Below are 22,864 nucleotides of genomic sequence, written 5' to 3'. Positions count from 1 at the left end.
CGGCATTTTTTTGGGATGCTTGTGAAAATCTTTAGTTTGCTTCTCCTTAAAAGCTCTGTGCAAAATCCTGTTGTAGGTTGTGCTCTGGGATTTTGGAGCTGTGATCTTCCTGATGATGCCTTTACCGTCTTACCTGGCTTTGCCTGTGGGTGGACTGCTCTGGGTACAAGCTTAATTAGCACTTCTCCTTGCCCTGACTTTTATTGCTCCGATAAGTGGTTTCACTTCCTGAAGTGTTGAAAGTTGTTATTAAAGCAGCAACAGGCTCGACCTGAGATTCACCTGCTTGTGTATATGTATTTTTTCCACCTTCAGGCTGTTTTCCCACTGGGCTCGCACAGCCAATGGAACGCGGTTTCCATGTCTGCTGCATGGGTTGTAGCCTCACTCTGATGAATGCTGTAGTGCTTTTTGCTCAGCTGTTAAGGAAACGGGGAGGGAGAGCCCTTTTGCCTATGCTTCTTCAATATCCATGAGCATTTCAAATCCTTACAGAAAAATGCCTTTGCCTGATTAGAAATCTTTAGCTGGGTAGAAACCGAGAATAGATACTGAGTGGCTCAGCTGGGGGAGGGGAAGGGGGTGGATTGGAGAGTGACAATATGGTGTTGTTTAGATTTTTTTTTTACCCTCTTCATAGTGATGCATTTTAACTGTAAGATTTTCCATCAGCCTTTTGTCTGAATTATAACCTGCACCTTTCTATATCTGTTTATGCCTAGCCCTTTGGTGGGACAGCAGTGGAAACACAGGTGTACCTGCACTGTGCCTCAGCTTTGCAGAGCTGGAGGGAATAAATGCTGCAGCTGTTCAGCCCCTGCTCTGACCATTTGGTCACAGTGCTGTTGCTGCTGCTTTTTTTTTTTTTTTTTGTCAGGGTGTGGTGGAGGGCCTGTTCTGTCATGTTTCTCACTTTTAACTCTTGCTTTGAGGAGTTTCTTGGTGCATTTTTTTCAATGAAACCCTTTGAGTGCTAAGCTGTGTCAGACACGTTCAGAATTTTTGAGTTCTTTCTGAAGCTGACCTAGGAGAAAATGAATGCAGGGAGTATTTTTCTCACCAAATGTCTTCGCAGCTCTCTAAGACGCACACATCAGTGTTTCCCAGCTGCCCTGGTTTCTCATGCATATGAGCCCTGCCAAGCAGTTTCCTAATGCACCCTGTTTGGACAAAGGCTCAGTTGTTGTTTTCTGTTGATAAACTAAGTGTTTAACTGCTTCATTCCCACCGTGCAACAGAGTTGGTGGGCAGCCATTAGCTCAGGCCCCAGCCTTGAGCTCACTGGGACCCATTGCTTGCAGGATTTGTGTGCTGTGCCTTGAGAGTGGCCTGTAGCCTGCCCGGCCTGAAGTGAAGGGCTAAAACCTCTGGCTGCGTTTTTCATAGCAAACAGAAGTCTGCACCTGGCTGTCTGCAGGGCTGACAGCCCTGAATTGAGCCCTCTGTGACCGCGTTACAGCCGGGGCCCGGCACGGTGCATCCGCCCCTGGGGAAAGCTCCCCTTCCTGGTCCTGCCGTGCCTGGGAAAGCCACTCTTAAAATTCGGGGGGGGTGGGGAGTGGGGGGGAACAGAGGCTTGAATTGTTGCGCGGAGTCAGCGGCCCCGCTGAGGGGGCTTTTTCTCTCTCCTGGAGAACAGACCGCGCACAAAGCCAGATGGTTCCCGTCTGCTGGCTGTATTCAATGCACTTCCTCCCACAGACGGGAGCCCTTTTGCCCTCCTCCCACCCCCCCTTTCAAGCATCCACCACGGGGCCTTTCTGTTCCGCGGCTGGAAATAATCTTTTATTGCCCAGTTGTTCGGAAGTGACCTTTTGCCCTTGATTAGATAGCACCAGGCTCTATCGCCGGATTGCTTTTGAGCTGGCAGTTGCTTTTTTGTGTTGGCTGATCCGGTGTCAGGGAGAACAATGTGGGGCTTTGCAGAATTTCAGGCCGCGTGGGGCTGGCTGGGGGCAGGGAGGCATGGCGTGCTGGAGAGCGGCCTCATGGGCCGTGATTAATTATAGGAAAACTTTCCCATTAATAAACTGCAAAACAAATTTTGTTGGTCCTTTTTATTTAACATTCATCTTGCACACCCATGCAAATTGCTCCGTGCTCCTTCCCAAGCTCTTCAGCAGCAGGAAGCAAAGCCACTCCTTGTTTCTTTTTGATGGGGTTGTGCAGTCAGGTAAGCCAAAACCCGCCCCCAAAGCAGGAGCCCCCCACCCTCCAACTGGTGTAGAGCTTTGGATTGTTGTGTTTCCCTGATGGAGAGGCTGGAAAAGTTATTTCAGGCCCTGGATGAAATAATGCCTCTCTGGTTCTGAAAAGCAATTTTGATGGACTCAGAAAGAGGAGGCTTCCTGGTTACCTGTGGGCTTAAAGGGGGTCTGTTTAAAGAAGATGGAAGAAATTCTGTAAAATGAAATGGGAAGGAAAGTAGGAGATACTACAGATCTGCAAAAAAGCCAACAAACCAAGAAAACCAATACAACAACAAAGCCACCTCATCCTAGAGTTTAATTGTACATTATACCTCTCTTAGTATATAAATCTTATACTCTTCTGCTATTTTCAGTTAAAGACAAAATGTATTGTTTCTGTTTTGGGGGGAGGGGGTAAGAAAAAAAATGATCTTCACATTGAAGAAAATGGGTGAGCTACCCATGAGCTTAAGCTGAGACCCCTTCCCTATATTGCCTTCCTCTGGACTGGCTGGCTGGCTTAGAGACAGCAGAGTAAAGCTGTTATCTTGCACATTATTCAATGATCCAAAAACTATAATCAGTATTTTTTTTTAATTAAGTTTTCAATACATTTTCAAGAGGCTTAGTCTTCAGTAGTCTGGTGAAATAGAAAGGAAAAAAATATATCTGGCTTCCACTCATGTAGAAATTAAAGGAGGGAGATCACTCTTCTGCAAGGCTTTTATTGCATTTCTTGTTTTCACCCAATCCTGTTACAATTTTCTGAAGGGGATAATTTGTCTTTGGTTACCACTGTGTATTGTACTCCTCTCTTAAGTTACTTTTTATATATAAATGTATAAAAATGCTCTCTTGGACTTGCTGATTCAATGCCAACTTGTTAATTCTGACCATTGCTACTCCGTGGGGGTAACAGGGAGGGTAGCTGGAATGCCCTGGTGACATCTGCTGCGGAGGTGCTATAGTAAATGTATACCTGATCTTGTGATTCAAGTGTTGTGGTGTTTGTGCTGCATACATCTATGTTAAATAATTTGTCAATTATTATTTGATATAGATTGTGCAACTTCCTTTGAGTGTGCTTAATCTTACAGTACTTCCCACCCTCCCCCCTCCTGCTTGAAGTCTATTAGAGAATTGCTCACTAGATAATGCAGGTTGGTCTGAATATGCAGATATATCAAGATTCTCAGTGCCATGTAATTTTCCGTAGAAGAAACATCCATGTGTGCTCATAGTGTTTCAAAACTATCCATTGGAAAGTGGTACTTGCTCTTTTAGTGTGCAGTTAATCACACCCTTAGGGCATGGAATGTGCAAGAATAAACCTCTGAAGAATAATGTATTTTATTTCTAAAATAAACTCTGAAGTGCTCTGTGTTAGGGTACCTGCATGACCAACCATGTGTGGAGAGCTGTGGATCACCCCTAATGCTGTTATGCTGCAGGAAGTTATGTCACTGGGGCCTTTGACGTGAAAGTAAGAGGAAACTCAGGCTGATGTGGGGTGTGAGAGCTTCATGATGCTGAACAGTGGTATCTGGAGTAGGTTTTGCATATGATTTTTCTTTTTCTTCTCAACTGTTCCCAACTACAACAGGCAGCTGTGTGTTACTCTCCATTTTCCTTTTGTCTGATCTACCAGGAATGTTATATGGGGTAACTTGTGAGCAAACCATGGGTTGGCTTGTGTTGGGCTGACCAGCTGTGTTGGTAATAGCTAAACAGGTATGTATCTGATGAAAATGGAAGAACCTTAGAGCAATTATTCTGCTCTTGATTTCTTTATTCAAGTTTACGGTTTGTGCACATCTAGGTTACTTCTGTTATGGGAATCTGATGAAGAGCAGTTATAGGAAAATTCATGCAAGCAAATGTGTTTAAATTCTTTCCGCTTGTTAGATCTCTTATGGTTTCAGCGATGGCAATATGAAAGTCAGGTTTGAAAGTTTGAAAATGGCAGAAGCTTCAGAAAGAATGGTGCTTTTTTTTTATCAAGTGGAAAAAGCGTGACCTGGTATCAGGCAAAGTAGGGTATCTTGTTCTCATCGTCCTGTACAGGAACCCACGTTTATCTAATAAGGCTATTTCCACTTACTAATGCCTTTGCTGCTGTTAGTATCTGGTAAGATGCCCGTGACTGTTAGCAATGTTGTTTTTAGCCGTTTGCGTGTCATTTCAGACTTTTTTTTTTTTTCCCACAAATAATGATGTCCTTCTGCCCACTGAACACATCTTGTAGGCTACCTGTCAGGGCTGCAGCCCATGGCTCTCTCACTGTGCCCACACATTAGAGGTCTCAAATATGTGTCAAAACTTTGGCTGCAATGTAGTGCAGAGAGATGCAAGCCAGCTGAAATTTTAGTGAGAAAACCAGAGAAGTGCTGGCTTTAATGTGGACTATCTTACCCAGTTTTTCTGCAGCATCTGTGGTAACATGTTCATAGAAGAAGCCATGTTTTAACTCACGTCAGTATGTGGTCATTTCATGCCCTAAATGAAGCATGTTGAGCCTGTGGGCTGCACGTTCTGGTGAATACTGGTGCTACAGGTACTGCTCAACTACCTGTTTTCATCAGAGGTATTGATAATGATCATAATATCACTGAAGAAATGGCTTCATAGATGTCACTGAAAGGCACAATAAACCTCTTGGTTTGTATGACACAGTAAGAAGAACAAAACAGAGTAAGGTCATTTTCTTAACTTTTGTTGACATATCTGGTATTGCTACCAATGTTGCCCTGGGTGATGGTCATTTAAAAAAACAAAAAAACAGACTTACAAAATTAAAAGAAGGCAATACAATTTCCACCAGCAACTCGTGTTTAATGATCTATCATTGCATCAGACATCAAGAAAATTTCTGTGCAAAAACTTTAAAAATACCAAATATCATGCAAATCATCATCAAAGCTGTGAATTTCATAAAGTCCAATGGATTGATTCTTTTCTGGTTCCAGGAGTTCCTTGAAAGTATGGATGCTGACTAGGGGGACACCATTTACTTTTCTGAAGATGACTAAGTTGAGTTAAAATGCTAAAAAGACTTTATGATTTGTAAAATGAAATCAAGTTCTTTATGGAAACAGAAGGAAATGTTATGCCAGAATGTGAAGATGGAGAAATGTCTTACAGATCTAGTATTTTTGGTGATTTAACCTCTTATTTAAATGAGCTAACGTCTTTAAGGTGGAAAATGAATTTGTGTGATGTTTCAGACCATATCGGCATTTGAAATGAAACTTAAATTATGACATGCTCAAGTTGCAGCAAATGATTTCATGTATTTTGATGCATTGGCTAAATATAGTCCTCTGAACATAGTTTCCATTTTGATAAGGGTATTTGAGTATAGGTTCCAAGACTTCCAAGAAAAACATTGATTTTTGGGGGGTATATTTGTGATGCCATTTTCATTTGACATAAATACATTACAAACACGTTTCCAAATGGAACACACAGAGTTGCAACCAGACTCAAAGAAAAATTTAGTTGTGGCTCTTTCGTGAACTTTTATAAGACCTATTTTAAGAGAGAAAGATATTCCATGCTTCACAATCACACCTTATTCATTAACTGCTTTTTGGCAGTATGTATCTTTGTGAACAAGCATTCTCAAGGATGAAGCACAGGAAGAGTAATGTCATCAAAAATATCTGATGACCACTTTGATAATTCACTGTGAATTGCGGCTACTTCCATTGAACAAGATACTGATGCATTAGTTTTGCGAAAACAGGTACAAAAATCCCTCTAGCTTTGTTTTTGTTGCTCTGTTTACTACATTTTGATAAATACTTAAATGATGCTTTTTGTTATTTATATGCATTAACTATATTACATATTTTATATGCAATTCCTGTTTGCTCAATATGGCCCAGGCAAGCCAAAAAATTGGACACTCGTGCCCTAAATCAATGATCATTTCCAGTCCAAGCCTCCTTTTGGCTCATAACGTGGAATTTGGGCCTAGCCCTGAGTGTCAACCATGCTGGCTATGTTTTGATCAGTTCTGCCAGCTCTAACCAAGGGTGACTCTGCTTGTAGCAATACACCTGGGCTTACCCAGCACACAAGAAATGGGGATGAATCTAAGTGAGAAGCTCAAGGAAAGAGTGAGACTACTTATTTCCTTTCTATACCATTCAAATACAATTTTCTTTAGTGTTTTTTTTTTCCGTTTTCCTTTTAAAGAGAGGCTGAATTTCAAGTGGAGCACTTCTTTAGTTGTTCCAAGCTTGAAGTTGTTGCCATGTTGGATCTAAATAAATTGCTCTGTAGAATTGGTAAGACTAAGACTCTGACAAGCTAGGTTGCTTACAGAAGAAACTTTAAATATCTGAAATTGTTTCAGGATATGTGTGTGTTTAGTGGAAGAAGGGAGATGAATTAATCATCTATATTTTTAATTTGTTTCTTTCTCATCCTGCACTGTTTGCCTGGGAAAACAATGATTCTCTTTCAGCCTTTTCCTTTCAATGAGTTGGGATTACTATTATTATATATATGGGATTATTTACATGCAAAACTTAAGCATATATGTAAGCACTTGCAGGATTTTAGCCTTTTGTTGTTGCAAAAGTATCACTGTTTTCCGGTCTCAGATGAACTTGTCATTTTAAAACTTGTAATAAACTGAATTAAGTCAGTGTGGGAAGGTAATTAGCCCTGAGAAAAAATAAACAAGCTTGAAGGAGTTTAATAAACATTTTCCCTCACCCCCAACTGAGTAAAATGAGGCACTGCCCTTTCAAACCACTTTGGTACTGGAATAAATGCATTGGAGAACAGTAAGCGATGCTAACAAATGAAGTAAAACCTGTTCCTAGTTGCAGTCTAAATTAAGCAAGACCTCTGAAAGTGCTGGATTTTCTCTACCTAGTTTATATTTAGCTTTGGCTGATTCAGTTTCCTACCACAGTGGGAGACTGTTGCAAATACTGCTGTGCACTCCTCATGATTTGCTGACATGGCAACCAAAATATCAGTCCCCTTTACTGTTGTTCAGCCTGTACTTCTGATGTACTTCAGGCACTTGTGCTGCATCTAGTTTTTCAACTACAAAAGAAAACAGTGACAGGAAACTTGCTCATAAAAGTTAGTGGCAGAAATAGTAACTGCAAGCTGATGTTGCAGAGTTTGGAAGCAGGTGGATGTGACCTAATGCTCTTGTCAAGGCTCCTTGAGGCGTGAAAAAGGTTGTTTCAACCAAATGGTTTTTCCGTGTAACCTTCATGTTATTGCAGTATCGTACATGAATTGCTTGGATGTTCCTTGGATGTTCAGGATGGCTTTAAACTAAAAGAGTGGAGATTTAGGTTAGATTTAGGAAGAAACTCTTTACTCAGAGGGTGGTGAGGCCTGGCACAGTTTGTGCAGAGAAGCTGTGGGTGCCCCATCCCTGAAGGCGTTCAAGACCAGGCTTGATGGGGCCCTGCACAGCCTGATCTGTTGGGAGGCAGCTCTGCACATGACAGGGGGTTGGAACTAGATGATCTTTGAGGTTCCCTCCAGTGTAAGCCATTCTATGATTCAGATGTTATTATCTGAGTATAAAAATTCAGGCCAGAGTCAGGCTGAGGATGACTGTCTTTGCAGATGGCAAAACAAGCCTCCCTTTGGTTCTCTCTCTCACTCCTATCTCCTGCCTGCACTGCACAACCCAAAGCCATTCAAAATAAAGCTGTGAAATTGCTCTGCTCATTACTAATGAGCAGGGCTCTATGGTCCACTCCTTGCATGGCACTGAGTGCTTGCTGAAAGCTAAACAAATAACCCTACCAAAATAAACCAGTTTCAAATAGTAGCAAATACAAGAGGAGCACAATAATATTGTGCTCTTTTTCCTGACTAATGTTTCTAGCTAGTCAGCCCTTAATGTTATTGCCTTTATGAGATTTACATAAATTAGTCATCACATTTTATCATTTTCCTTTTACATATGTATGGCTATTAGATGTGTGTGAAAAAAATGTCATGAGTATCAGAGGTCTATTTGCATTAGAATTTCCAGGGGAAATGTCAAGTATGACCTTTCTCTTGTCTGGGTGGCTAATCCCATTTGAAATTCCTGCCATGCTCCTACAGAGGGTCAGCATGCCTGTGAATGGAAGGCCTGCACCTGCTGCAGTCCTCGGCCCTGCTCCTTCTCTTCCTCCCTGGGCTCTGCCTGGTCGAGGCTCACTGCAGTCTGTGCTCTTGAGGTTGGGGCTGAAATGTTTCATGAAATGTCTTCTCTTGTTGAGGTGGTTTTAAATGTTATAAAGCAATGTCACAAATGGACAGAGTAATGATGACTACTTATTTTGCAAGCTGAGGGATTGGAACTAGGAATTGAAGATCTGTGGCAGAAAAACAGACATCTTTCTCATCTCAGAAAGGAGGGGAAAAAAAAAAAGGAATGAAGAAGCTTGTAGTTTCATAATGTTTCCTGGATTATTGGATGAGAGAGAACTTTTTATGAGCGTCTTGGAGTATTTTATGATGACAGATCAATCTGGATGCTACAAGCAGGTGCAAATAGGGAGGCTATTCATATGGGCGCTGTTCCTTAAAGACAGTGCTAAAATAAACCTAGCTGTTCTGCTAGGGTCTGTTCACAGACTTCAGCTTACGGGAAACTTTTTCTGCTATTAATGAGAAAAATATTCCTGGATTGTCTATTTCTAACTTTTTAAATCCAACCATAGAATTGTTTGAGTTGGAAAGGACCCTTAAAGATCATCTGTTCATCTTCCCTGCAATGAACAGGGATACGTACATCTATATCAGGTACTCAGAGCCCTGTCCAGCCTGACTCAAGTGTCTCCAAGGATGGAGCATCCACCACCTCTCTGGGCAACCCGTGCCAGTGCCTCACCACTCTTACTGTAAAACAAATAAACAAACAAAACAACAACAACAAAAACTTCTTCCTTATGTTCAATCTCAGTCTCCCCTCCTTTAGTTTGAAACCACTTCCTCTTGTCCTTCCACAGCAGACCTTGCTAAAGAGTCTGTCCCCTTCTTTCTTATAGCCTCCCTTTAGATACTAAAAGATCCCCAGGTCTCCCTGGAGCCTTCTCTTCTCCAGCCTGAACAGCCCCAGCTCTCTCAGCCTCTCATATGTTGAGGGAATTTGGAAATAAAATTTCCTGCAACTTTTGTGAGTAAGTTTTAGAATCTTGCTTATCTCTAATGACATTTTTATTATTTTTTAGATGTTAGTTTATTTAAATATTTACTTTGGGAAATAACGATCAGAGATTAAGTTCTTGGTTCCTGTAGTAATGGATATTATCAGTTTATGGCTCCTTTCTGAACCAGCCCTTAGCCAAGTAATTTTCAATCAGACTGGAGCTCTACTGGTGAGAACAAGAGCCACTGGTGCCTCTGTAATCAGTTCCTGACATTAGAGATAGTAAGACCAGTTCCTGGGCCTCCTTGGTCTTCTGTGGAGTTTGATTAAAGCACAAAGCCAAGAGTGGCAATGCCAAATTTGCTCCTAATTCTGCTGCCAGATTGCTCCATGAGCAAACAACCCATATATAATCCTCACGCTTTGTGTCCACATCAGAATTGAGAGTAACAGCACAGAATGGGTGGAAATAGCTTGCTATGCACAGGTTCTTGGGCCTCCTGGCCAGGATGAGGTCTTAGTGCCCTGGGGTGCTGCAGACAGCTTGCATGCAAGAAGAGCTTGTCTGGTTCTATGGCACCCATCAACAGCTCCCATACATGCTTTAAATTGGATTATAGTGTATAAAATCAGCTCACATAACATCCTCCTGCCATGTAGCAATTCTGACTCTGTATGATAGGATTGTCTGTAAGCTGAGTTATCTTTTTCTTATCCAGTCTAAGAGGCCCCCTTTCCTCAGCGTCTGATTGAAACAGTTCCCCCATACCTTTCATTGCTTCCAGTAGCACTTGTAAGCACATGCTTTACAGCAAGTGTTTTGGCAGATGATTAGCATAACCTTCAGCTCTTTTCCTGAGGAAGTGAGCTGTACTGAAAAATGAAGCATGTTTATCTGTTGAATCGGGAAAAAAATCCAAATAAGAAATATGTTTAACTGGGAGGTGACTCAGTATGTGACAGGTGGGATGCTGGCGACATATTTTCCTTAAGGAGTGGTAAAAGATGACGGGAACAAATCTGTCATGTCCCAGGGTGTGTATGTGGGTAATGTGAATCAATATATTACAAAGATGGAGGTTGTGGGAGGTGGTTTTTAATTCAGTGCTTTTAGATCAAGGGGAGCTAAAGCGTTAGAGCAGGTGGTACCTAAAGGCTACAGAACTTTGCTTAAAGGCTTCCATTGGGTTTCAGTGAAGTTATTTTTGGCTCTCGCAGTCAAGTTTATGTCCGCTGAGAGGCATGCTGAACATCTTTTGTGAAGAAGTCTTGTTTCATTAAACAGCCTGTTCCACGTGTTTATCTGGCAACAGAAAGTTCTCTTGAAATGATGAGTTATCATCTCCTAAAGTTACAGTGAAAAGCACTGCCTGCCTCTCTGGGAAGCAGCACAGCTGTAGGGTGGCCTGAGAAGGCTGTGAGTACAGCAGTTCTCTTTCCATTTTTTTTGAAAGTGTGTGATAGAATCATAATCTGTACTGTCAACTACACAGGCTGTAGTGAGGGAACAGATATCTTAGTTGTCTGTGCTAGATGGCCACTAAAACTTTAGGGAAAAATGCCTAAAAGCAAAAAAGGAAACCATTCTTAAAGGCATGTAAGCAAGGGTTGCATGACCATCCCTGAGTGGCAGTGGCTGCTGTCCCATTTTCTTCCCCTCAGGCCCCGCAGTAATTACCTCTGGGCTATTCTGTACCAGACTCTTAAGGTGGGGGTTTTGTTCTGGATTAAAGGATGGATATGACTGCTGTAGTTCCTTGAGCAAGGCTCTTTGCTGCCTGACTGTTCCTGTAATCTCTGAGGAGGTTCCCCTATGCTGGACAGATGGATCCAGCCAGCTGGTCTGACACAGAGTGTTCCTTTCTGAGCTCAAATCTTCCACAGGAAACTTCCCGTAAGTCTCACATCTCCTTTAATACAGCACATGCATCCTTATGTAGGAAGCGCAGCATCTCCTGTGCAGATTTAGAAGCTTCCCTGGGCTGCATGTTGTATCTCTTCCAGGTACTGTTCTGATACTAACAGGCCAGGGTTTTTGATTCCATGGAAAACCTGAGAGGTGGAAGCCAGAGCCTCTGAAATAAAAACCTCTCTGCTTATTAATGGCTTCCCGTAGCTTTCACAAGCCATGATGCAAGCTAAGGATCGCTTTTCTTCAAGAACAGCACTTCCAATAGCTTCAACAACTCAGGATTAAAATTAGAGTCAGACTGGAAATATTCCTTAACATCACATTGTGTTGTCAAGCTCTTATTCATGTAATGTAAATGACACAGGCATGACATGGAGTGATTATATTTTAGCAAAGTAGAAGATTGCATACAATTTTATAGCTCTAGGACTGCAGAGAAGGGACTTCGAACATTCCAAGATATGCTATTATACTGGAGCTATGTTCTGTCCCCCTGTAACTTTTGTCCCATTCTCCTTGGGTTGCTCTACTTTGTTTAAACCTACTACAAATCAGTGATCTCACAGAATGATCAGGGAAAAATCCTTCAGGCTGGGGAATTTTCCAGTACAGTTTTGGTACAGTGGTGGCATAACTCCTGATGATGATTCATTTTTTTTTTAATGCTCTAAGACTTTATGGGAAGATAAAGTGGCTAGTTGGTTTGCTGTTGTGGTCTGGCTGTCATCAGGACTTGTTTAGGCTTTCTCACACATCTGAAAGTAGATTTATCTCTTCACTGGCTGAGAGGTTGAGGAACAGTAGCATTGGTAATCTTCTGTCTGCTTTGTGTCAAAGCAGTTTGAGTAAAATGGAGGTGCAGTCCATTGCTTTCATGACTCATTTTGATAAACATGAGCTAAGTAATTCTCATGCTGGCTTGTGAGGTAACTCTCAAGCTTTGGAAAACCCAAGAAGTTTCGTCCTCAGGAGGGTTAAGTCCTGCCTGTTAGTTCCGTCTTCCAACCAGAGGACCTGTAATAGTCCTTGAAGTTGCAGCAGACAGTTCGTAGCAGATATCTGATTAGCACTGCAGGTACTCTATTTGTTTCTCAGTTGAGCTGACAGCAGCAGCCTGTCCTGACACAGCGTTGTGCTGGAACGCTCTCCAGATGAGCAAGCCTCCTTGCTGGATAGGGAGTGCTCACATGTGCAGTATCTTCTGGGTTGGAGAGCCTTCTGAGTTAGTACCTTGTTGAAGATCTGCAAGGTGTTTCCTAATGCTTTCAGAATCCAGGTCCAGCTGCTAAGTGCTAGATAGAATAAATATTAAAGTGCTTGACAAGTAGTTTTTTAAAGTTTTTATATTTTACATTATTGTGATTTTAAACATATGTCATTATGAGCTTATCAGATTTCTTAAAATGAACTTTCTATAAAAATCACACCAGGCCTCTCAGCTGTGTTTTCCTCTTATTTATGGACAAATTGAAAACAAATGTTCTTCTCCTTCAAAAACAAAAAGGCAGGACTCCTCCAGAAGTCATCTGTGATACAAAGTGAATTGGGGGTTACTTTATTCTGAAGTACAGTACCATTTAATGATGGTTTCTGTGGCAATTCAAGTAGAAAACAAAGGGAAGAGCATCAAGCCTATTGCAGTGGAATGTGAAGGGTGGTCTGCTTAAAGATAAGCCTCAGTTAAACACCTTTCATAGATTGAGGAGGGAATTCTCTTTTCTTTGTCTACAGCTGAGGTTTGTTTCTGGATAGCTATAACTTGCTTTGGATTTCAGGCTAGAATAATCAGCTCAAGCAAGTGAACAGGGTTTGGGCAAACCTCTTAGCTTCACAAAGTGACTAATTTTCCCCTCCCTTTTCTCTGAGAACCGCTACCACAAATGGCTACCAGTGATCACTGGAAGTGCCCTGGCTTATTAGCTTCTACATCCTGACTAAGCTAACGAGCCTGTCTGCATGAATAAGGCCTGCCTTGAGATCAGCACACTTTTAGTACTCTATTGCTACTCTATTGAAGCAGGATGCTCCATCTATTTGGCTGCATTTGTTTGTTTGTTTTGTTTTCTGGGGCAAAACTCGTAAGAAAGCTCAAAGCCCCCTTCTTGGTAATATCACACCTCTACAGTATTACAGGAGGTGAGAGGAAGATTCTTTGGCTATTAGAAGGCTACAGACAAACCCAAGAGTTGAACACAATTTGGGCCAGGTTCATGCATCTGTGAGTCAGTTGGAGTGAAGTGGCTTCTCCTCTTTACCTTCACGTCCTGCTTTAAATAGGAATAGTGACTAATAAGTAGGAACTAAAGCTTGTGGAGAAATGCTAGATCTGTTCTCTACTTCTCTGTATGTAAATAGGCCTCCCACCTATCTGCTGATATATTCTGTCAGGAATGAGCCTCATCTCCCACTCGTACAAGCAGAAATGTTTTATATTCACTTTTCCACTGCTACTTGTTCTTCATGCTGGAGTTAATCAACTGAGAGAAGACAAGAGGGCTGGCAGCAACCATGGAGGCTTCCCAAGATATGGGAAGAGTTCCTGTACAGGAGGGAAGAGGTGACTGGTATCCACTCATGCTCATGTCCCAGGGCTGTGACTGAAGTTAGAGCCCACTTGGGTTCCTATATTTTTTACCAGTGCCTTGGTTTGTCCAGTCAAAGTGATGCCCATGTCCTGAAATATTCAGATCAAGACTGCATGCCCCTTTGATAGAGTTTTGTAAATCAAACGCAAACTACTGGGATGAGCAGAGATTAAATGACCCGTTATACAAGCCATTTGATCTTCAATGATGTAAGAAACTTGTTCAACTCAGTGAATTTGGGAACTAAATTGACTCTTATGCTAGGGTCATCAGTTTCAGTCATAGATAATAGCAACTTGAACCTGGAAAGTGGATCACCTTGCACACAGAGCAAGTCCATAGAGCAAACTGTGAAGTCATCTTTGGAAATTACTGAAAGGGAATGGCAAGTGTTATATAACTTCTTTCTGTATCACAAGACTACTGTAATTCTTCCGGGTTTAGGTCCTGTTGGAAAAGATCCAATCTGAGCTTTTATTTCTGTCCTGACTCTTAACTCATATAGTCAAGCTTCTACCAGCAAACAAATCCATTTTTCTTTTGGATACAGTTACAGAAAAGGGAACTACTTATTTTTATTATTTATCTTTTATAAAACAAAGATATAAACATTTATAAAATAAGTATACAAATAAAATAAATGAATGAATAAATAAAATAAAATAAAAATAAATAAATAAAATAAAAAAATTACCAGATAAAATAATCTGCTTGAGTTACTCTAGTGCCTACCTGTCTTCAGAGAACCTTCTGTGAGCGTAAGAGCAACTGTACAAGTAAAGTTAGTCCGAACAGCATTTACAATGGGAGAGGCAGGAAATCAAGATGGTGAATGAACACTGATAGCTCAGAATGTTAAATCTCTAGAAGCTGAAACAAGGGCAACAGGAAAACAAAAATCTTTCCATGACCTTTGATTTAAACTTAGGGGCGTGTCACTTGCAAAATGCCTCTTTCTGAGTTGCGCAGGTTTTAGGGAGAGAAGACTTAAATCCTCCTGCAGGTTAGACTGCACTTTGTGTGCTTTAGGCTCGCCATTAACATGCTTCTGTTTTTCTCTTGTACAGCATTTCACCCCATGCCCCTGGTGTTATCGTTCATCCTTCACATTTTATTGGTAGAAATCTAGTAGTTATGTGCATGCAGATGACCATAGAAAGAGCTCTGACATATACCTTTATACATAATATAATGTATATAATGTGTAATATATTATTTACATAAATATAATAATCTTTTTTATGTGATCATTGACTTTTTGACTGCTTCACGTAGAAACTGTTCAACTTCTGAGATATTCTTGTTTTCCTTTTTTTCTTAAATGCTAGAGAATGTGCAGCTCTCAGTCAAACTACGTGTAATATCCAAGTGTGGGACATCCCTCAGTGGAATCAGTTCAGCTGTATTTTTACAGTACCTCAGTGAAGTGTGTTAGTGTGATCTCGCTGTTCATGTTCATACAGTTCTGAATGGAGTAGGATTGTGGCCTAAAATCAGGATCTCTAGCTGCTGACATTAATACTGGTATTTTAGGAACAGAGGAATTTGAGATGAGGGGCGAAAGGCCTTCAAATGAGTTAGTATTTTGGAATTAATATGTAGTTTCATAGGTGCAAGGTAATATAGGACTATTTCTTGAAGAATAGTCTCCATACTTTGAAACACTTTGGGTTACTGTTGGAGACAAACTTTCAGACAAAATAAATTGTTGTTCTGATGTTTGTAGGGTGAATCCTATTTTCCTCAGGAGGAGGGAAAAAAAAATCATGTTTTTTCAAATAGCTGAGCATGTGTGGACTTGAGTGTGCCATGTTCTGTGAGGTTTCATTTTTTTTCAGTGTATATGTATGTGCTTATAGTTTCACAAATATTAATTTGTGTACTTATTTTACATTTATTACCTTTTAAAATGATAAAGTGGCTATCAAGTTTGAAAGCTTTGTAAGGATCCGAAATCTTCATGCTTCTCTAGAGGAAAGATTGCATCTTTGGTTGAGTTAGGTAAATTCTTTATCCGTCTCCTTTCCCTATTCTTAGATATCGCTATTATTTTGCAGCTATCTTGTATCATGTTTTACAAATCTTAAAATATTGTTTTAAGAACTATTATCTCTTAAACAGAGAAGTTGCTTGGCCACCTATTCTGTTTTGGTTTTGAATCTGGCCTGCAAAAACACACTGTTAATGGTGATGATTTAAGTAAAATATCTATTAGAGCTGTGCTACTGTATGGTATGTGCTGTATAGCCATTACTTTCAGAAATCACTTAGTTTAGGGCACTTCCTTGTGACTTTTCTCTCAAACACACCCTATTAACAATGTACTTTGTCCCAGACTGTATTTTGGTTGATGATAAACAGATGGATCTTGGTATGGTTCATATTCCCACATCCAGCTGCCTCAGGCTTCTGTCCTCTCAAAACCTCGCTGAACAGCGAAGGTTTTTAATCTTCTAATTAGGCTCAAGAGCGAGGGTGACAATATATCACTTTCCCAGGCAGGACTTCTCCAGAATTCATGCTGAAAATGATGCTTTCTTTTGCCTGGAGGAGAAAAAACAAACAAACAAAAAACACTTTATTTTCTTTTTTTAATTTACTTTCAAATGAAATTTTCATTTTGTAGCAAAAAGGTCTGATACTATATGTAGGTTTCTCTGAAAGTAATGCCCCCTATTTATTTTCAAGGAAACTACAGCAGATACAAAGAACATGACACTATTTGATCAAATTCCTATCTATGAAGAACTACTTTTTAATATAGTTGCTGCCATTAGCTATGCATTTTTGCCAGTGATGAACAAGAGCCTGTATGCTGTGCTTACAGATATGGGCACCAGCAGACATGACCTACTGTTGCCATTGCTGAAATGCACCACTCATTGTGCTCACATCCACTGGTTGTTCTCCATAAATGTTCAGCAAGCGTTGACGAATGTCAGTGGGTGCCATTGTTTGTGCATGGAAGAATTCAATGACAAGCCTTGGCTTTGCATGGACTTCCATGTCAGACACCATTGCATCAGACTGTCCCTCTGCTGCTGTCTGTCGTGTGGCAACATGTAACGGAATATTGGTGGGAAGGCTCAACTGCTGCTCACTTCAACCTGCAGTGGTGGGAAGGAGGAGATGGAAGGGGGGCTAGCAGAACCTTCCTAAATGTTAGGTACGTCTGGTGCCTCACAGTCTCCCTTGAGTAAACTAGGTTGGGACAGATGGTGCTGAGCCCCTGCACCTAAAATCCAAGGATATTAGTCTTTATCTCAGCGGCCTGCTCCTCATCAGTCACCCTGACTGCAGGGCCATTCACTGCTGCCATGAGCCTTGAAAAGCTTTTCATGTCTGCTTGCAGGTCTGACCTTGTACCAAGAACATGATGGTGGTATCCCGCAACGGTGGCTGAAGAGCACAGAGGGCTGTGGTGGTGAAAGATGACTTTCCTGCTTCCACTTGCACGTGGTGCAGTGTGGGCACGTGGAGGTGGTGTGGCCACATCAAACTTGGTGGTGACGACCGGGTGCCCCTCAGATTAGTTCCCTCACTATCTTGTGAGGGATGGTGGTGTCCGTGGGCTCGGGTATGTGTTCCCCAGTGGCCGACTGCTTCCACAGTGTTGCTCTGTGGGAAGCTATGGTTATACATGCGCCTTTCAGGTTGGATACTAGGAAAAAATTGTTCTCTGAAAGAGTGGTAATGCACTGGCACAGGCTGCTCAGGGGAGTGGTGCAGTCACTGATACTGGAGGTGTTCAAGAACCATGGAGATGTGACACTGGGGGGCTATGATTTACTGGGCAATATTGTTAATAGATGGATGGTTGGACTAGGTAATCTTAAAGATCTTTTCCAACCTTAATGATTCCCTGCTTGAAGGAGCAGACAGAGACTGTCCAGGGCTACTGGTGCATTTTCTATAGTCACAAACATACCAAACTGCAGGTTTGGATCATTTCCGCTCTCTGGAGCTAAGCTGATAACCCTCACCTCTCTGACAGCAAATAAACCCTCTGAGTTTTTGGCTCCTGAGTGTTTGGATGTGTCCTGTAGGTCAGCCTGAAGCAGGGTCAGTCAACTATCAGTCAGTGACCCACTTTCCTGGCTGTTGCTGAGTGCAGTTAGTTGTGAGGAAGCCTTGATGGTTTGAGCTGTGTCCCTCCCCCCCAAAAATGTTGATGCAAGAAAAGGAAATGGGAGTTTTAATGGAGCTGTGTTTAGCAGAGCAATCTTGTATCTTGGTCAATAACTTTTCAAAACCAAATTAGTTGAAGTGAACACATATGTCTTCATAAAATCACAGAAACCAGTTCTGGAATAAACTTGTGCTTTTACAGCGTTTTGGACTGTTGTAGGGACTGTCATGGTTTAGATAAATGTAGGTTTAGATTGCTATTTTAAAATAGCCAAGTCTCATTGTATTTTGCAGAGCTTAAAGACAGAGATCTTCATTTTAAATAGCTTTTTGTCCCGTCCTTCTCCAAGAATCAGTTTTCCTGAAAATCTGTTTCTTGGTCTGGTTTGGCTTTATTTGGTCAGATTTACAAGAGATGTGGACATATTTGTTCAATAAGTTAATCTCGACAAAACATTTATGCTGCGTATGGAAATGAGGTGTCCTTCCTATTGTTTTTTTTGAAGGATACATTTTATCCACATCATGTTTTCACACCCCTCTCTTTCCTCTTCCAAATCCTATTGCTTAAACCCCATACTACCTGTTTATGTCCTGTTTCAGTAAATATGTCTTCTGAGTTGTTCTTGGAAGGCAACATGAAAACCATGGAATGTTTTTGCCACCTTCAGGGTGACAGGCTCTTAACTTATGGGTTGGGACCAAACATTTTCAAACATGGTCTAGATAGATCATATATCTCTATTGAACCATTAGAAAAAACCAGAAATTCCTTCTTGAAGTGTATTTTGTTAAATAGTTTAAGTAACTTGCACTGCCTTAGAATTTTAAAAAGTGGGCTACTGAAATAGAAAAAGAGTATGCTGGCTGTTTTTTTTAAGGTGTAGAAAACATCATTACATCTTTCTGGTGAAAAGTATTTATAAAACTTCAAATGCATCTCTCAATTTGTTTGTCTTTCTTATACAACAGCACTTTTCCTTTTATGCTCTTGCATAACATATACATCTGTCCTCACTCTCTGAATAATGAAACCTTTATGATACTCTGATTACTTATCTACTTATCTCCAAGCATTTGATACCAAAGTCCTCATATGGGGCTGCGTAAAGAATCTAAAAGGGGTTGTGCTGTGGTAGTTATTCATAGTTAATGTGGAGCCAAGGAGAAAGAGAAAACATCTTTATGACTGTAAGTGGAAAACCGATGAATTAAACACAGCTTGGAAGAGCAGCTATGTGCAGGGGAGCCTCAGGCTTTTGGTGTGGTTGCAGGAAATGGGCTGCATGCAACTTGAGGGGTGCCCACAGACATGCTCAGGGCTTTCAGAAATGTATTTAGGTCACTGACACTTTGAAAGCTTTATACATTTTGATCCTAGGGGCTGTAACAAAGGCATGTAAACTCAAAGTGAAAGCTAGCATCCATCTGTGGCTGGTCTTATTGTATCCACAGGAATTTCAGATCAATGAAGGATGTTAGCAATTATGTGCTGAAATAAGTAAGTACAATGGGATGAGGTAAGGAAAGCTCTTCAGCCTTGAATTTGAATTTATTTTGGTTTTATTGGTTTGTGCCAATGCTTCCTGCAATGCTTAGCATGTCCTATATTGTTCAGTACAGGAAATATGAGACAGAAATTCAGCAACAAGCATCTAAGCTGTCTGTGTGGATGTGACCTTTCCTTTGTGTGAACCATTCACTGCATGAGGCAGTGATGCTGCTTGACTTGTGAAGGTATTTTATGGATGTGATGTTGGCTTCTTTTTTGGCACAAAATTGTTTATGGCAGGTATTGTCCTGGATTTTAAGGTTAACCATAGCATGGCTTGACTTTCTGCAAAACTCCAAGCCTGAGCTGCTTTGAAGAGAGCCCTGTGTGTCACCTCATGCTCTGCTTGTTCCCTGTTGTTCATCTCCCATATAATTCCCAAAGGGCTGAGCCCAGAGCTGTGTGCCTGACCCTGGCATCCAGGCCACTGAGCAGACTGAACCAAGAAGAAGGAATTCCTTTGAAGCTGTAGAGTGACTGTGGAGCTGCTCCCCAGAGGCTGTCTTGAGCCCAGTGGTGGCTGTAACTTCCCAGGGTCCTCATAAGGCCTTCCTGAAAGGGATCTGATTCCCACTGCTCCCCATGGCACATCTGCATCAGTTCCGGCACAATGCAGCCTTCACCCACTGCAGAGCAGTGGGCTGAGCCAGCTCTAAATTATCTCAGGATGACAGACACTTGCAGAAAACCCCTTTACAAACTTCCTTTTTTAAAAGCCAAGACACATGCTAGGAGAGCCTACAATCTGTAACTTTTAGTTAGGAAAGTTAATCAAAACGTTTGCTGTGTATTGTGTCAGCTCTTTCACAGTTTATACATTTATCTTTTAAACATCTGCAAAACAGCGTGGCTTGGGTAGGTTTCTTTTTCTGCTCTGAGGCTTCATTGGCCCTTGTGACTGAATGAAGAGAAGCCAGACAACATGAAGGGCAGACAATCAAAGCATCTGACTCTCAGATCCTTGCAGATGGGCCCTCTGATGAAATGACAAACAGCTACTGCCAGAGCAGGAAGTAGCAACCACAAGGCACCTGTATTTATTTAATTTTCATTCTGTCAGATAACTTGTTCTTATGCTCTTGCAGTTTTAGCTATGGACTGTTAAGTCACGAGGCTTTCTTCTGATCTGCCTAACAAACACAAAATGAGTTGCTTGAGATTGTTGGTAGAGCCCATCTACTGTAAAAGTATCATATGCAAGGGCAGGATCAGTGCAAAGAACCTGTTGTTGAGTTTGTTAGGAATATCTTTTCAGCTTCCAAGGGACAATCTTCTAAGGTTACATGCTAGAGGGGAGAAAGGAGTGGCTTGCAGGTGGTGCTGCCATCAGCTCCACAGGAGCTCCCTCGTTGCTTCCATAACAAAGCTCTGTATGTAGCTGTGTCCCGGGGTGACCTGGTGTCACTAGTGTAACTCCTGCTGTCCAGCTTCCTTTGTGTGCTCTGTCTGCCCAGCAGCCTCTGTGCCAGCCAGGACTTGCTGCCAGGTGCCTAACTGTAGCCCTGGCACTTGAAGCACACACATGCTTATAGTAGAGCACAGTCATGGGAGATGCACCTTGACTTCATTTTGGAGGCAAATATCTAAACTGTGCAATGCTGACTATCAGCTTCTGTTTGAACAAGTCAGGATGCACCTTGTGATTCTGCTAGCTTCTGGTTTTGGATGCGATAAAGGGTCTGAAGGTGATACTTGCCTATTCCTGAAAAGCAGCCAGTTTCTTTGATGCTGTAGTCACATATCTGAACGATGGCAATTGCCAAATCTGTAATTATTTATGTATGTATCATTCTCTGCTTTTATAGCTGATACTTTACCTGTGTTCTTGGTATACAGAAGTAACTTGTGACCAATTAACATCCTCCTCATGCACGTGATACGATTTGTTGACACACAGTAAAATAACAGTGAACCTGTGCAAGCAATAGAAGCAACGCTGCTGCACTACTGTGGGGCTTTGCCTGTGCTTTTCTGCAGTTGCTGTTGGCTATGACATCGTGATTTAGGGATACACTCATATGTTTAGAAGAGCAAGTAACGAAATCTCTTTGATAATGGATACCAGGTTAGAAGATAAATTTCTGCTGCATTTGATACTTTTTCTCTTTGTGTGTCTATCACATGATCAGATGATTTTAAAAGGCTTTTATGCAGTATTTGCTGAGGATGTTTTTCTTTGGTCATTTCTGACTTTCCTCAGATTCCAAATATGATGAAGAGATGAAGGTGATCTGGGTATTTCATCCAGCAAAGTTAGATTAGATCAAGGGCATGTGTAATAAGCAAAGCACTTTACAGCTAATCAGCTATTTCCTCTCAAAGTGTTCATAAGGAGGGACTAGAAATTCAGATTGATTCCGGGTTTTCATTATCAAGATTATTTAAATATTTGGCTCCACCTTGTTGCCTAGCCTGAGGTTATGGGGTATAATCTCACTTCAGGTTAAGTAATACTACTTTGCAAAGAAATTTTGCTGAAAGAAATAAGATGGGCCACTGTGGGCCACAGTGCATTGCCAAAGCAGGAGCAGTCAAGTCACTGTGTTGGTTTCACTGTGACTTGCTTTTCCAAGGGTGCCTCTTGCAGGGATTGTCTCAAATATGAACTTCCACTAAAGTGGAAGCACTAAACAGTGTTCTACATCTTCCAGACTTGTGGTTGTGAAATGAAAATGTTGGTTTTGCTCTCAGACTAGAACTAAGTTTAACAGTGAATTTCCTGGCCTTTGAGGATTTTAAGAAAGTCAAATTTACCTTTGCATTAACATCACATCTTACAATCAAATTTCCTTTGTTGTCCTTAAGTAAGGAGAAAACTGGGACAGGATTTTCTTTTGCCAAAGAAAATGCATTAAGGCCAGTTGTAACTGGATTTTACTAAAACAAGCAAATAAACAAATTGGCCACACTTGCTGATTATAAATGAATGATAAGTTTAGTCAGGAATGAGTATTTTTTTCCCCTTCTGGAAAGAAATGTCTGTGTTTGCTTCTATGCAGAGACTTGGCAATATCACCATCATCACACGGTGCTTTCTAGAAACGTTCACTGGCAATGAAAAGTTGCATAAAGGTGTACCAACCTAGCCAGTGACTGCAGATGAACTTTAATTTCCAGGAAATATCAGGAAAAACCCAGCTGGGATCTAGAGGCTGACAATGAGACTATCATGTAAATCCACAGTTTTGTTTTCATAAATGGTTAAAATTCATTTCTTCTGAGTATAAGTGTTCTGTTTCTTATGAGGAGAGGTAAAATGAAGCCTTTTTCATTATCCTACTGTCTCATAGTGCTTTAACCAGTGGCGGTGAACAAGAGACACAGAATCACAGAATTGTAGGGGTTGGAAGGGACCTCCAGAGATCATCGAGACCA

At 41.3% G+C, this 22,864-nt stretch overlaps 1 long non-coding RNA gene across 2 annotated transcripts in view; it reads left to right on the top strand.

Moving 5' to 3' along the window:
* Positions 1 to 22,864, top strand: part of LOC116216562 — a 67,334-nt gene that overhangs the window by 955 nt on the left and 43,515 nt on the right. The window lies entirely within an intron of this gene.

This window comes from Meleagris gallopavo, chromosome 4, assembly GCF_000146605.3.
Source record: "Meleagris gallopavo isolate NT-WF06-2002-E0010 breed Aviagen turkey brand Nicholas breeding stock chromosome 4, Turkey_5.1, whole genome shotgun sequence".
In the NCBI taxonomy this organism is placed as follows: Eukaryota; Metazoa; Chordata; class Aves; order Galliformes; family Phasianidae; genus Meleagris; species Meleagris gallopavo.
This window is presented reverse-complemented; position numbering and strand designations above follow the sequence as displayed.